Raw genomic sequence first — 13579 nt, 5'->3', positions numbered from 1 at the left:
GCACAGGATTCTAACTCAGATAGATCCAACTTTAAAGAGGGTGCTATTTTCAACACAACAGATTGCCTCTCACAACCGCATAATCAGCACAGTATCGAGATCCACCAAGGCAAAGACAGAGGCAGGGAAGCTGTGTACAGCAAGATGGCAGCAACACGGGGTGAGGCAGCCACTGCTTTGCCCTGGGGAAGCAGTTTGGAGGTTGGTAAGCTTCGCTGAAGAGAAGCAGGGAACAGTCAGGCCCTGCCCCTCTCTGCCCCTTTGGTTGCTAGGCTGGTTCTCCCCGTCCCCACTCCCCGTGCAATCTGGCATTTCATTCCGCACTGCCCTGCTTGACTCTCTGAGTGTGAGAAGCCCAGAAGCCACAAGGGGACCTGTCCTTGGACAGGCTATCCGCATCCCCGCCCCCACAAGGCCGAGCAACTCCTGGGCCCAGGAGGTACCCCTTGTTCTCGGAACCCAGGGAGCAGGCAGGGGAGTGGTGGAAAGCATGAGCTGTCTGACCTGCCATGGCTGAATGCGGCTCAGCACCCCTACGAGCCCGCGTCTGCCTGACAGGTGAGCAGCTGTGCACCACATCTGTCTGTCCATCTGTCTCCCTCTCAGGGGTGTGGAGAGAGCCGATGCTCCTGAGAGCGGCGAGGCCCTTAGACCTGAAGCAGCCCCCTTCCTTTGGCTATTACTCAGCAGCCAGGACTAGGACTGGGCGGGGCAGGAGCAGCGTGCCTCTGTCCCCAAAACCTGAGCCCCCTCCCCACTGCCAGGTCCCCTCCCTACCTCCCCTTTCCTCCTCACTGGCTCCCCTAGCTCTGCTTGCCAAGCTCTGCAAATTACTACACATGCCAATAAGTCATTAGAAACCGGAACAGCAAATGTGGGTTGCCATGGAGACCAACACCAGGGGAGCTGGCAGCCCTGGGGGCCAGCCGGTGGCTCAGGTGTGCTTCGAGGAGAGCTGGGAAGGTCAAAACGCCTGGCAGAGGGGAGATAACGCACTTTTGGGGTGCTGATTTCAGGCACAACGCTGAGCTCTGCCGCCTCCTTCCTCCCTTCCCCAAGGCCCCGGGTCCTGCCCACCTGCAGCTTGTTAGGGGAGGTAAATGCTGCGTGGGCCGGGGAGGCCAGGTGCAGCTGCGTCTCAGCCCAGAGGGGGTGGCGCCGGGCCCAGCCCTGAGCAGCCTGGGCTGGCTGTCCATGTTTGTGGGAAACTGAGGCCCAGGGAGGAGCCGAGGGCAAGCCCGGAATTCAAGCAGTGCTGTCTCATCTTCCTGAGCTGGAGCTCACTTGCTCAGCCCTTGGCGCGGTGCTCGGCCTTTGCACGCATACGTTTACTGTGTGCACGAGCGGATGGGAGGACTCCTGTGAGCACCTGGGACAGCAGGGAGCGGCCCTGGATTGGAGTTCCAGCTCATCCACTAACTCAGTGCGACCTCAGACAAAGCCACTTCTCTGGGCCTCGATGTCACCGTCCGGAAAACAAGCAGGCTGTATTTCAGACAGTGAGTTTCGAACTAGGTTCCCCAGAGCCCCCGAGCTAGGAAGGGACCCCTCCAGGGCCACTGGAGGTCAGGAGGCAGCCGAGGGGGCTCTGGTCTACCCGCTGGCTTTTGCCTGGGGTTTCGTTTCCTGACACTGCTGTGACAAATTACCACAAACACAGTGGCTTAAAACAACGCCATTTTATTATCTTATGGTCTGGAGGTCAGAAGTCCAAAACAGGTCTCGCTGAGTTAAAATCAGGTGTGAGCAGGGCTGGGCTCCTCTCCCAAGGCTGCAGGGGGTGTTTTCTTGCCTGGAAAGCTTCGGAGCCTGCTCGCATTCCTTGGCTCACGGCCCCTTCCTTCTTTAACACCAGCAGTGGCAGGTCCAGTCTTTCTCACGTGGCGTCACTCTGACCTTCACTTCTGCCTCCCTCTTCCACAGTGAAAGAACCCCTGGGACCACACTGGGCCTGGGCCCACCTACATAGTCCAGGATTCTCTCTTTAAGACCAGATGATTAGCAATCTTAATCCCCCCCTGTCACGCAGCATAACATAGCCACTGGTTCTAGGGGTTAGTACATGGACATCTTACGGGGGCATTATTCTGCCTACCATACAGACATGGTTTTGTTTTTAAAAATGGATCAGTTTCTCTAAATGTTTGAAAGCCACATGACCCGAGGGCTCCCATCAGTTCTGAAGCGCCATGACCTAGGCATTGCTTTTCTCCCTAGGGGGTCCTTGCCAGCAAACCCAGAGGAACTCTGGGGTCTGCCCATCAAGCATGAATGTTGGCAGGCTTAGGCTGTTCCGGTGGGCAGTGCAGAGATGGGTCTCTGCGATCACCATAAAAGGGGTGTTTAGGGAGGAAAGAATGAGGACTGTTCTGGGGGAACTGTCCTGTCTCAGCTTCCTCTCCTCCATTTCCTATATATCCCTAAACTCAGATGACCCTGTAGTCATTTGTTCTTGGTTTTTATTTTCAGGTAAGGTCAAATGGAGCTGTGTGTGTGTGTGTGTGTGTGTGTGTGTATGTGTGCGTGTCTCCCCACCCACGCACACTTTACCTGTCACAAAAGGCATGCGAATCTAACAGTCATAAAGTTTAAATATCCTTTCTTCTTATAACTTGACCTTCAACTCTTTCTAGATCCATCCAGAGGAGTCCCAGATTGTTTATTGCAAACTCCAGAAACAGTACCTGAGTTCAGAAAGCACAGATCTCAGCATCTTCCTGCTAGCACCTTTCCAGGCCCACAGACCAACTCCAGCATTTGCAGGTAAGACAGGCCCTCCCCTGCCCGGGGGAGGCGGTGGCCTACCATTTGCGTTTTGTGCTGCATAACCTTCGTTCTCATCTCTGCGAGACACCCTCTGCCAACTGCCTGGGACCCAGGGGGGCTGAATGACAAAGCTCTCCAGGGAAAGGTGCCCTGGGTATTAATCACGGCCCTGCAGCTTGTTAGGGGTGATAAATGCTGCACGGGCTGGGGGGCGGGCAGGTTTGATTTTATGCAAATTACTCACCTCTCTCAGCCTTATTTTTTTTTTCCTTGGGATAAACTGGCAGCTCATTCCCATTCCTACTGCTATCACATGTCCCGGGGGATCCCGGGAAAGAAACGGGATGCAGTAGGGGAAGCTATTCTCCAGAGAAGTGGCCCTGGGGAAATTGAGGAGAAGAGGAAGGAGCATTTATTGAGCTTCTACTTTGTAGCAGGCACTTGACACAGATTAGCTCATTTAACGTGGAGTTGCAGAACCAGGGCTCCGGAGTCAGAAAGACTTGGGGCTGAATCCCGGCTCTGCCGCTTGCTGGCTGTGTGGCCTCCAGCACGTTAATGTTTCTGGGCTTTGGTTTCCTCAACGGCAAAATGGAGGAAAATAATACCTACTTCACAGCGTTACGTGGATTAAGTGACATAAATGCAGTAAAGCTTTTGGCGCCTCATACGCACTCAATACAGTGAGCTCCTATTATCAGCAATCCTACGAAGCGGCTGTTAGTAACTCAGGTTTATAGATGAGGAAACTGAGGCTCAGAGGGGTTATGTACAGCACCCGGGGGCAGGTGGCTGGGGAACAAGGACTCTAACCCAGCTCCAACTGGCTCCATTTCCTCAGGATTGTGAGCCAGGAGGATAAAAGCCTCAGGCTCAGCCTCTGCGTCTTGGAGGTGGCTGTGCCAGGGTCCCTGAGTGGAGCCAGTGTGCCCTCCTTTCTCGGGGTCCCAAGGGCCCAGAGGCGGGGGAACAGGCTGTGAGCAGTGCACCCTCTGCCCATGGGCCTCCCGGCTGCTGCTCTGTGCCCGGGGGCTGGGGGCAGGGAGGAGAGCGTCACCGCCTGTGTCGGGTGGGTGAGGGCAGCACCCACGGATCCCAGTCCATCCGCTCTAGGACCTCTGTCCACACGGCCGGAGCTGAGCTCACAGCCTCAAACTCCAGGGAGACGACACACCCTTTATGTAGGGGGGAAGAAGTTTGTTCATTTGGGCGTGATTTTATTTCCAGTTCACTATCTATGAAACTAATTGGAATGTTCCAGGAGTAACTTCCCAAAGAGAAGCCGGGGCAATGGGAGGAGGGAGAAGAGAGGCTGGCTGCGGCCTGGGTAGGCACATGGAGCCCGAGGGCATTCCAGAGACCTGGGCCCCAGACACCAGCGGGCGGGGTGGTGGAAGGCAACCGAGTAAGAGAACTCAGATCTAGGGAAACGAAACGCTTAGAGAGCTGGAAACGACCCTCTCAAAGCAAGAGGACTTTCAAGATCAGAGATCAGCTGGCCCTGGGCAGGAGAGGACAAGAACCCGGGGTAAGGGACTTCCCTCTGTAAAGGGCTGCTCTCCCTGTCCCCTGGGAGAACAAAGGGCGCATCAGAAACCCAGACGGGGGAGCAGGTACTGCTCCAGAGACAGAAGCCCCTATGCTTGGGAGCGGCCAGGCTGGCAGCCTTACTCCCACCTGGGTGCCCTCCCCTCCAGCCTGGCCGCCCTCTCCCCCCCCTCCAGCACCAGCTCCAAGTCCTTGCAAGAGCCCTCCCCTCTGCAGAGTTGAGCCCATTCTGTTTTCCAGGCCCAAATCCGCTGCACCCCCCTGAGGAAGCGTTCCCTATATACTCCCACACAGAGCTCACAGTTCTGATAACATTTATAGTCTAAATCACACAGTTTAGCACTCGTTTTAAATACTGTCTGGTATTATTCCCTCATTATTTCTTGTGAGTATAAGTTCTGCCTCCCCAACAACTGATCTGTAGGTTTCCTTCCCAGCAAAGACCGTGTCTTAGGCTTTTTTATATTCTCCCACACCCCACACTGCCTAGGACAATGCTCAGAAAATACCCGGTTGGGGCACATACCGATTCACTGAAACAGCTTCAATCAGCCAGCACTTCCTGACTAGCCGCGGGGCCAATGGGACGGCCGACACCCCGGGGTTTCCACCCACGCTCCAGCCCTGCACGGGCCCATCTCTCGGCTCACTCAGAGAAAACGCCCAGCTCCTCACCCGGCTCTAGGGCTCTCCCAGGCCAGGCCGCCTCCTCCTTCTCCTGCCGCCCTCCAGCCGGAACAGCCTCCTGGGCACCTCAGACCCACTGGGCAGCTGCTCCCTCTGCTCTCTGCTCTCGTGCCCTGACTGCTGTCTGTCCTTCCTCTCTCCTCAGATGCCACCCTGCACAAGATCACACACTTCCCTCCTGCCAACACACTTCTGTTTCCCGTCCTTGCTTCATTTTTCTCTTTGGCACTCGCCACTCTCTATAATGCCATTTACTTTATATTACCGTGTCTTCAGACAGTAAACCGGGAGCTCCTGCAGGGCAGAGGTCTGTCTGCTGGGCACTGGTGTCTCCAGCCCCGTGCCTGGCAACGTGCTTCAGAAATACTCGCTGAATGAAGAGGCCCAGCCCCACCCTGGGTCTGAGACGGCTGAGGCACGCGTGGGCTCAGAGTTGAGCAGTGGACAGGACGTCTCTGTAGGTCCCCGAGACGTGCGACTCCACCATTCAACCCCTGGGCCCCGAGTCTGGGGCGGCACCTTCTGAAGCTCAGAGGCCTGGAGCTGTCTGAGCTAACTTCCTCCCCCTGGGAGCTGTTTAAAAGACAGGGGAAAGCATCACATTCTCCCTTCCCCCTTCCTCCTGCACAGCTTTTAAACGCCCAGCTTGCCCACCAGCTGCCCCTCTGGTCATTCCACCTCTGGGCATCACCACCTCTGCCCTGCCAGGCCAAAGACAGACGTCTTTCATCAGCCACCACTGAAGGCTCATTTTGAGAACATTTTAAAGAGGAACATAATCTTTCCTGCCTTTCTTCTCTCTTCCTCCTTTCTCTTTCCCCCTGAAAGGATCAGATAAGACAGACCTGCTTTTCCTGGGGTACCCAAGCTGGTTGCCTAATAATCACCATCCCTTTCTTCCACGTGTTCTTTTTTTTCCCTGAAGGATCTGCCTTTCGAGATGTTTGTAAACAGGAACACTTGTCCCTGTTCTTCCCAAGATACACCAGCCTGCCTTGCTAGAAACAGCTCACCCACAGCATGAATTTCAAGCCTCCCCTCTGCCCTCACTGGGGTCTGTGCACCATTCTCACGTCCCCCAGAGAGTCACCCTTGCCTTGTTCCCACATATGACTCCTAAGGTCCAGCTTCTCTGAGGCCGCTGGGTCCGTGCAGCCCAGAGACACTTAGCTGAGACAGAAGGAAACAATGTTGGATCTGAAATATCATGGGTTCAGGGAGACCCTCTCGGAAGATCCCAAGAAGGGGACAGGCAGCCACTGGCTTGGACAGGGCTGGCTTAGGGAACTTCTTACTGCAGGGAGGGAGGAGAATGGGCCCAGGGAACACTATATTCCAAGGGGTGGTGAAGCAGCAGGGGAAGTCCTAAAGTCAGACAGAAGGGTTAAATCCCTCCCTTAGTTTTTGGTTTATTTCCTAGCTATGCGCCCTTGAGCAAGTCTGACTCTGTTTCCTCACTTTTAAATTAGGGATAATGAGAGGACCTACCTACCTAATAGGGGTGGTTTTGCTGGTTTAATGGGATGATGCAGGAAAAGCACTTGGCACGGTGCCTGGCCCATAGTAAATGCTCAATAAGTGGTAGGTGTCACAATTAGCGTCATTACAACGTGAGAGGTGCAGGCTGGGAAACGGTTATTGCCCCAGGAACCCTCTGCCTGCAGCTTCATCTTGGAACTCACTTCAAGTCCATCAAATGCTTAGCAGCAGGGAAGGTGTGGGTGGGAGAAACATACGGAGAAAAACTGAATTCCAAACCAAATCTGGTGGAACTCACCTCCGAAAAGGCAGCTCCCTCAGACCACCGTGTCTCTCGAATTCCCAGGAAGTGCCAGAAGGCAGAGGGCAAGGCTGCGGCAGCTCCGGGTTTGGAGCAGAGTCTGCTTGATGATGGCTTAGGACCTGTAGGAGGCCAAGGTCATGAGACCAACCCCAGCAGGGATTCACCAGGTCCCCTGCCCAGAGGCTGACAGTTTTAGACTAAAGACTGGGGATGTTCTGGGCAGCCGGCCAGCCCCACTGGAAGCCCAGCTCCCGGCAGTGGGAGCAAAAAGGCTGAGGGGACGTGTCAGGGGTGACAGTGACATCCATAAAGGACAACACATATACACGTGATGCCTTTTCATACACGAAGCCTGTGCCCCAAATACCCTCAGCACCGGTATCCCCAGGCCCACCACCTCCGCCTGGTTGATTCTTTGTCAAGTCTTGGCCCAAATATTATGTCCTTTGGCAACGTTTTCCTAATCTGCATACAGAGATAGTCACCTCTTTATCTGCTTGTCCCTGTATTCTAACACTTGCTTCATTGCTGCCTACAGCACTGACTCCCCCATCTAAAAACAGTAATAATGATGATAATGCCCACATAGCACTTACTATGTGCCAGACACTGTTCTGTTCCGAGCTCCCTACGTGGACTAACTTATTTAATCCTCATAACAACTCTATGAAGTAGGTACTATTATCCTAATTTATTGATGAGGAAACGGAGACACAGAGAGGTGAAATGACTTGCCCAACGTCACTCTGCTAGAAGTGGCAGAGCCTGGATTTGAATTCCAGCTGTGTGGCTCCAGCATCTACACTCTTCCTGTGAACTCCTTAAAGGCAGGGATATCTGATCTGTCTTTTTTTTCCTAAGCACCAAGCACAGGGCTGTGCACATAGTAGGTGCTTAGAAAAGATGGGCTAACTGAATAAGCAAATGCCGGATTGCAGCTAACTTGGTGAAGTTTCAGCCTCTCAGATGTAAACTAGCAAGACCCAGGGCCCCAGACATCCTTCTGATTTGCCCTCTTTCAGCAGTCCAACCACACACTGCTGTCTGTCCTATCTGGCTGTGACTCCTTTGTATGTCCCTTGTCTTCTGTGTTTTATTTCTCAGTTCATCTTCGACCTTTGTCTTCCTTCCCTTCTGTTCCTTGGTTACTCTCCCCATTCTTGCCCCATTCCAGCCTCCAACCATTGTCCTTGTCCAGTCCTCACAGGCTTGAAAGCTTCCTGCCCCCATCTTTTGCCTCAGAGCTTTTATAGTGTCCAGACTCATCCGAGGAGGCTAAGAACATGAGTGACATTGATTCATTATGCTGGCGTAGACCAAGCTTCTACACCCTGACCCTGAATGAAAACAGCAATTTCCCACCAACTCTACCTGGATGCAGGTGGGAGGGGCTGCCTGCCTACAGCTTCTCACACACCTGTGTGGGATCAGGAAGAGTAACTGCCCTCCCTGCCTCCCCTTCCAGCGTCCCACCTCCTCCAGGAAGCCTGCCCTGATCACTTAAGAAAGCTTATTCATGCAACCATTCAGTAAATCCTTATATATTCTAATATTCTAACTGGGAGGCGAGGCCCACTGCTGAAAACTTAGGTTAAAATGTAAGTTGCAGTATAACTGTAGAAGCTACCAGATGTCACAGTCATCACAGGGGCCAAATGTACTGCAGATAATCAGTGATTTTAAAACGGAGACTTATGTGACCTGGGCAAGTGGTTTATCCTCGCCAGACCTCAATTTCCTCAGTTGGAAAACAGGGGAAGGTAGTGCAGATTTTAGAAGGCTGTCAGGATTGAACAGAACAACCTTTGTAAAGCCCCTAACATGGTGGGTGCATAGTAGATTTCCAATAATAACTTTGTTTCTTTCTCCCTTCTCTGAAGCACCAGCCTTCTCAGCCCTGGCCTCCCAGATGAATGGTGCCATATGAACTGGTCCACCCTTTGGGGTCAGAAATGTCTTAAGGACAGTATGACTTAAGCAGTGCCTGGTATATCATAAGGAGATGACAGGCCTGGCATGTGAGACGTCACTCAGTGTGACAATGACGATACCTCACTAGCATGCTCAAACTCCTCACCTCCCCCCCACCACACCCCAAGCTGTGGGTCTTTGAAAGAGCCTGGTGGGCACAGCACTAGTCAGCTAGCAAGGCCAGATCTAACTGTGGTCTGACTGAGACACAGAGGTTTGTTTATTGCTGTATCCTCATCTCCTGAACTAGCGCCAGGCACATAGTGGGCACTCAGTAAATAGTTGCTGAATGAATGAATTTTTTAAAAAGCAATGGTTTTTCTTTCTCCTTTCAAATAAGAGAAACAAGGGGGTGGGGAGTAGGGAGCAAGTGAGTAAATGGTGGGGTGCAGGGGACACGGGGCCAGGCAAACGCAGCTGCCAGGCCCGCCAGCCTGGCTCCTCCGCAAAGGGGATGCAGCAAAGCCAACAGTGCGTGTGCTCCCGTGTGCTCCCGTGTGCTCCCGTGTGCTCCCGCTGTCAGGAAGAGCGGAGCCGCCTGCACGCCCGGCTTCGAGCTGCAGTTTACAGGAGGAGCCGGGCAAAGGTGGAGACGGAGACCTGGAAGGAAGGGAGGGACATGTCTGGGGAAGAAGGAGGAGGGCGAAAGAAGAGGGAGAGCTGTGTGAGGGGAAAAGGAGGTGAAGAGATGTTGGAGGAGGAAAGAGAGTGAGGAGTGAAGGAGAAAGAGAGAGGGGGGAAGGAGGAGGAGGCAAAAAAAGAGCACGGGGAAGAACTGTGGAGAATTAGAACCTGCTGTTCTAGTCCGGGTGACATTCGTCTTAGCTGATCTCTGCGTGCTCAGCGCCACTCCGCGTCTCCCTGGGGGTAGGTGGGCTGTATTAGGGTATGGATTTGGGGGTCTCCTAGGTGCCATACCCTGGACACATCTCAATCCCTGAGGCACTGAGGCCTTTAGTCCATCCTTCCCAAATAATGAGGTCCCATCCCAGGTTGGGAGGGACCCCTAGGCAGGAAGGAGGAGGTTCAGTCTGAGCCCACGCAGGGGAAGGAAAAAGGCCTAGGAGGTGGGACCCCTCGCTGTGCCCTTCTTTCCGTCCTGTGCCCACAACAGCACCTGGCCAGGAAAGTGGGTCAGGCCACCCACATGTGACTTCTGGTAGCAACAGAGCCCACAGGCAAGGGGGCCTCGGTGCCCTGTGCAGGGCCCTGGCCAGCCCATGCCCAGCGCTCTTTGTTGGAGGGATGTTTAAGAGCAGTGGGCAGTGGGAGGAGGTCCTGGCCTTCTTATTCGGGGAGAGAACCCTGGGCCAGAGCCCATCCCAGGCTGGTGGAGAGGGAGGCGCGGAGCCTGCCATCAGCCCGGGTGCATGGAGAAACCTAGATCTCCCCCAATGACGGTGGCCACGCTGGCAGGGAGCCACCTCTGCTGCCCTGACCCAGGGAGGCTGTTCTCTCCACTGCCCACCTCCTGGGGTCTTCAAGCAGAGGGCATGCCAGTGCATCTCTGGCAACGGAGCGCTGTGCCCAGCCCACCCCCTCCAACCCTGCCATTCGCCCAATTAGAAGCTGCGTTGGCTCCAACAGATGGGAGCTGCGGCAGCCTGAGGAACAGAGCACAAAGCCCAGCTGACATTTTCCTTCCTGTTCGTTTGGTGGGGGAAGAAGGACAGGGACAGAGGGGGAGCACAGCGACACCCCTAGGGCCTATGCCCAGGGGCCAGGCCTCCTGCACCTCCTTAGCTCCTCGCTCAGCCCCAGACGGAGCTCAGCTCCCCGGGCCCCGCGGCTCCTCGCTGGCCGGGCAGCCAGAAGCTGCGAGCCGCCCTGCCCTTCGCCAGCAGGGCAGACGGCCCACCTGTGGCTGGCCAACCCATCCGGTCTCCTGGGTGCTGCGGTGGGCTCAGAGCCACCCTTCCGTTTCCGCTTCCCACTCCCAGAGCTCCCAGGCTGAGCCCAAGGCTGGCCCATCCCCCATCCCAAATGTCCCATCCCAGGCTGCGGTCAGACCCCCGCCAGTCGGCCAGGAGAGAGCCTGGCTCCTGGTTCCAGATACTTCGGACAGACCCAAAGCCACCTTGTCCCACCGCACAGACACCCAAGCTCCAAGGAAGGGAAAAGTCCCCGAGGCTCTGGAGCGCTTCCAACCTGCCAGTCCGCCCCCGTCACGCCCTCCCTAACCTCTCTGCCACCTCTCGGCTCCTCGACATCTCCAGGGCCCCGCTCTACCCAGCAACAGTTTGGGAAGGTTCGGGCCTCTCGGGTGAAGGCCCAGACGCCCCCTCCCCTGCCGCTCGGATCCAGCCTGTGCCGTCGGCCACCTTCTTTGCATTCTCCAGCTCTCCTTCCCTCTCCCCTCTCCCAAGTCGCCAGCTCCCCTGCAGGCATCTGGGCGGAAGGCAGAGGCCCGCCCCTCCCCCTCCCTCCGCCCCCACCGGGGTCCGGCGGAGCTGCGGGGCCGCCGGGGCAGGAGCTGGGTGCCCAGGCGGATGCTCCGGCCGCTCGCGCCGCGGACCCCGCAGCCACGCCAGCGGCCTCAGTGGCGCTGCCCGGGCCAGCTCCGGAGCCGCACACTCACCCCGCGGGCGCCGTCCGCCGTCCGCGCCTCTGCGCACCGCACCGCTCGCCTTCCGCCCGGGGCCGGGCTGGGGGACGCTCGTCCGCGCCCTCCCGCCGCGCGCGCTGCCCGCACAGGCCGGGGGAGGCTCGGTGGGCGCCTTCCCCAACGTGGAGTTATCCTGGGAGTGGTTCGAGGGCCGAGCCGGCGAGGGCAGGGCGATGGCAGAATCGCAATCTGTCCCCACCCCCTCCCCGCGCCCTCCGCGCGCGGTGGCCGGAGACTGGCGGGCGAGAGCCGGGCGCTCCCTCTGCGCGCCGCGCCGCGCGTTTGCAAGCGCACCGAGCAGGCCCTCGCGGCGCCCGGCGCCCCCTCCGCGCGCCCCTCCTCCCGGCTCCTCGCTCGCCCTCCTCACACGCGTCTCCGCCGCTCTCCCAACCTCCCCAGCCCACTCCGGTCGCCTCCTCCCAGTCTGCAAGCCACGCCAACCCCCTCCAGTCCCGCTGCCATTTTAACTCCTGAGTGGCCAGAGGCCCCCTCTGCCTAACACACGCAAGCCCCAGAGGAAGGAGTTGGGTGGGGCCAGATGCTAAAGCTTGCGCTGTCCTTGTGCCTGTAGACACAAGACTTGGCTGAGAGAAGAGACACAGCACCTGGGTCCGGGGGACAGAGGGGATGGCTCTTCTGATAATTGCCTCTGACCCTCTTGCAAAGGCCAGGGGGACAGACCGGAAATTCAGCAGCTTTTAGAGGACAGGTGCAGCTCGTAGGCACAGCATGCACCTAAGATGTCATTTTTGCTTTGCATAATGCTACCCTCCCGACATTAACAGTGGACTACGGAATGTGGCGGGGTGGGTTAGAATTTGTCCATGGGCGCAGGAACATCTTACCCTAAAGAATGGAGTGGAATACCCACTGAGTGAGTCTTCAGGCCTTTCCAGCATTGCATCCTGAGCTGGGCAGCTCTAGCATTCTGGAAGATTCCCTCCTGACTCTCAATAAAGGAGGTCAGTCTCAGTAAGACTGGGTGGGAACTGGCAGGCCCATCACGGGTTTGGCTTTGGGGTCCCCCACCCTGCAGGCTGGGCATCATGAAGAGTGGAGAAGGAAAGTAAGAGAGTGCTGAAGGTGGGTGCTAGGCTGCTGCCTGGTGGCTTAAAAAAGCTGGGTCACTGCCACTAGTGGGGGCTTAGGAGAGTGGGTCTCCTTCTGGGGCAAAAGCCTAAGGCCAAGCCTTTGTGGGTCCTTTAGCCTGGACCAACTCAGAAGGGACAGCTGACGCTTAGCTCCAGGACGGTCCCCACCCCACTGATGGGTCTTGCCCAGAGCCTTGCCAGTGGAAGGGATGAGGTGGAGGCCCAGGTGTTGGGTTTGGCTTCCCTGGGCTGTTTTCCTTCATCCAGTGCTTGAACTCAGTGCCTCCTTCGAGCTGAGCTCCAGACAGAACCTGGACAAAGCTTACTGGCTCTGTCTTTTCCAAGGATATAGCCAGTGGTTCCTGCCATGCCTGAAGGCTTTTGGGAAGTTGACTTGAAGGTCTGTGTGTTCTGAATGCACAGAGGAGGTTCTCCCCTTCATATATTCAATAAGCATGTATTAAGTTCCCACTCGACCACCCCCAAGTCCCTACCCTCCACCCCTGCTGTGGAGCATAATGGCCTCAAGGAGCTTAAAGGGACAAGCTGGAACTATATGAAACAAATGTTAACATTTCAAGGCAATGGAAGTGCCATAGAAATAAAAAAAGAAAACGTCATCATAGGTTAGAGTTATTCATGGAAGGTTTTATAGAGGAGTGGAGTTTCCAGCTGAGCACAGCTGGAGGGATAGGATTTGAACTGGAAGAGAAAATGGGGACCAGCAAAGGCAGGGAAGTGGAGACAAGCAGAGCAGAATGGCCTGTCTGGAGGGTAGGGGGCAAGGGAGGAAATTTATAGAACTGCTATTGGATGCCAGGCGTTTTCGCTTATCTCTCGTCTTGTCCTCTGAGTTGACTAATATCCCCATTTAACAGACAGGGAAATGGAGGCTTGGGAAGTTTGAGGAAGGAGCCCAAGATCTACAGGCAGAATGTGAACCCTCATCTTTACACCATGCCACATTGGGTATGCAGAGTGGGACCAGCTGATGAAGGGCCTGAGTTGCCAGGCTCAGCAGTGCAGCTGTGGCCCAGTACTCAGGTGACTTAGGATGAAAGAGGCAGGAAGATGGGAGGTTAGTGGAGGTGGCCGTTGCAGGAACCCGGGCGAGGGGAGCAGTGAGAG

At 56.0% G+C, this 13579-nt stretch overlaps 1 protein-coding gene across 2 annotated transcripts in view; it reads right to left on the bottom strand.

Annotated features, from left to right (window-relative positions):
- LRRN2 (leucine rich repeat neuronal 2) overlaps positions 1–11753 on the bottom strand; it is a 60126-nt gene extending 48373 nt beyond the window's left edge. Inside the window, exons 1-3 of one of the 2 annotated variants that reach the window (XM_069459328.1) lie at positions 11334–11753; positions 8876–8996; positions 5696–5702 (exon numbers count right to left, since the gene is read on the bottom strand). The gene's annotated coding sequence lies outside the window, so the exon portion shown is untranslated. The remainder of the gene's footprint in view (positions 1–5695; positions 5703–8875; positions 8997–11333) is intronic. The other variant, XM_069459327.1, reaches the window with a different exon arrangement.
- Between the last annotated feature and the right edge of the window lie 1826 nt (positions 11754–13579).

The sequence above is a fragment of the Eulemur rufifrons genome, chromosome 27 (assembly GCF_041146395.1).
Source record: "Eulemur rufifrons isolate Redbay chromosome 27, OSU_ERuf_1, whole genome shotgun sequence".
Classification (NCBI taxonomy): domain Eukaryota; kingdom Metazoa; phylum Chordata; class Mammalia; order Primates; family Lemuridae; genus Eulemur; species Eulemur rufifrons.
This window is presented reverse-complemented; position numbering and strand designations above follow the sequence as displayed.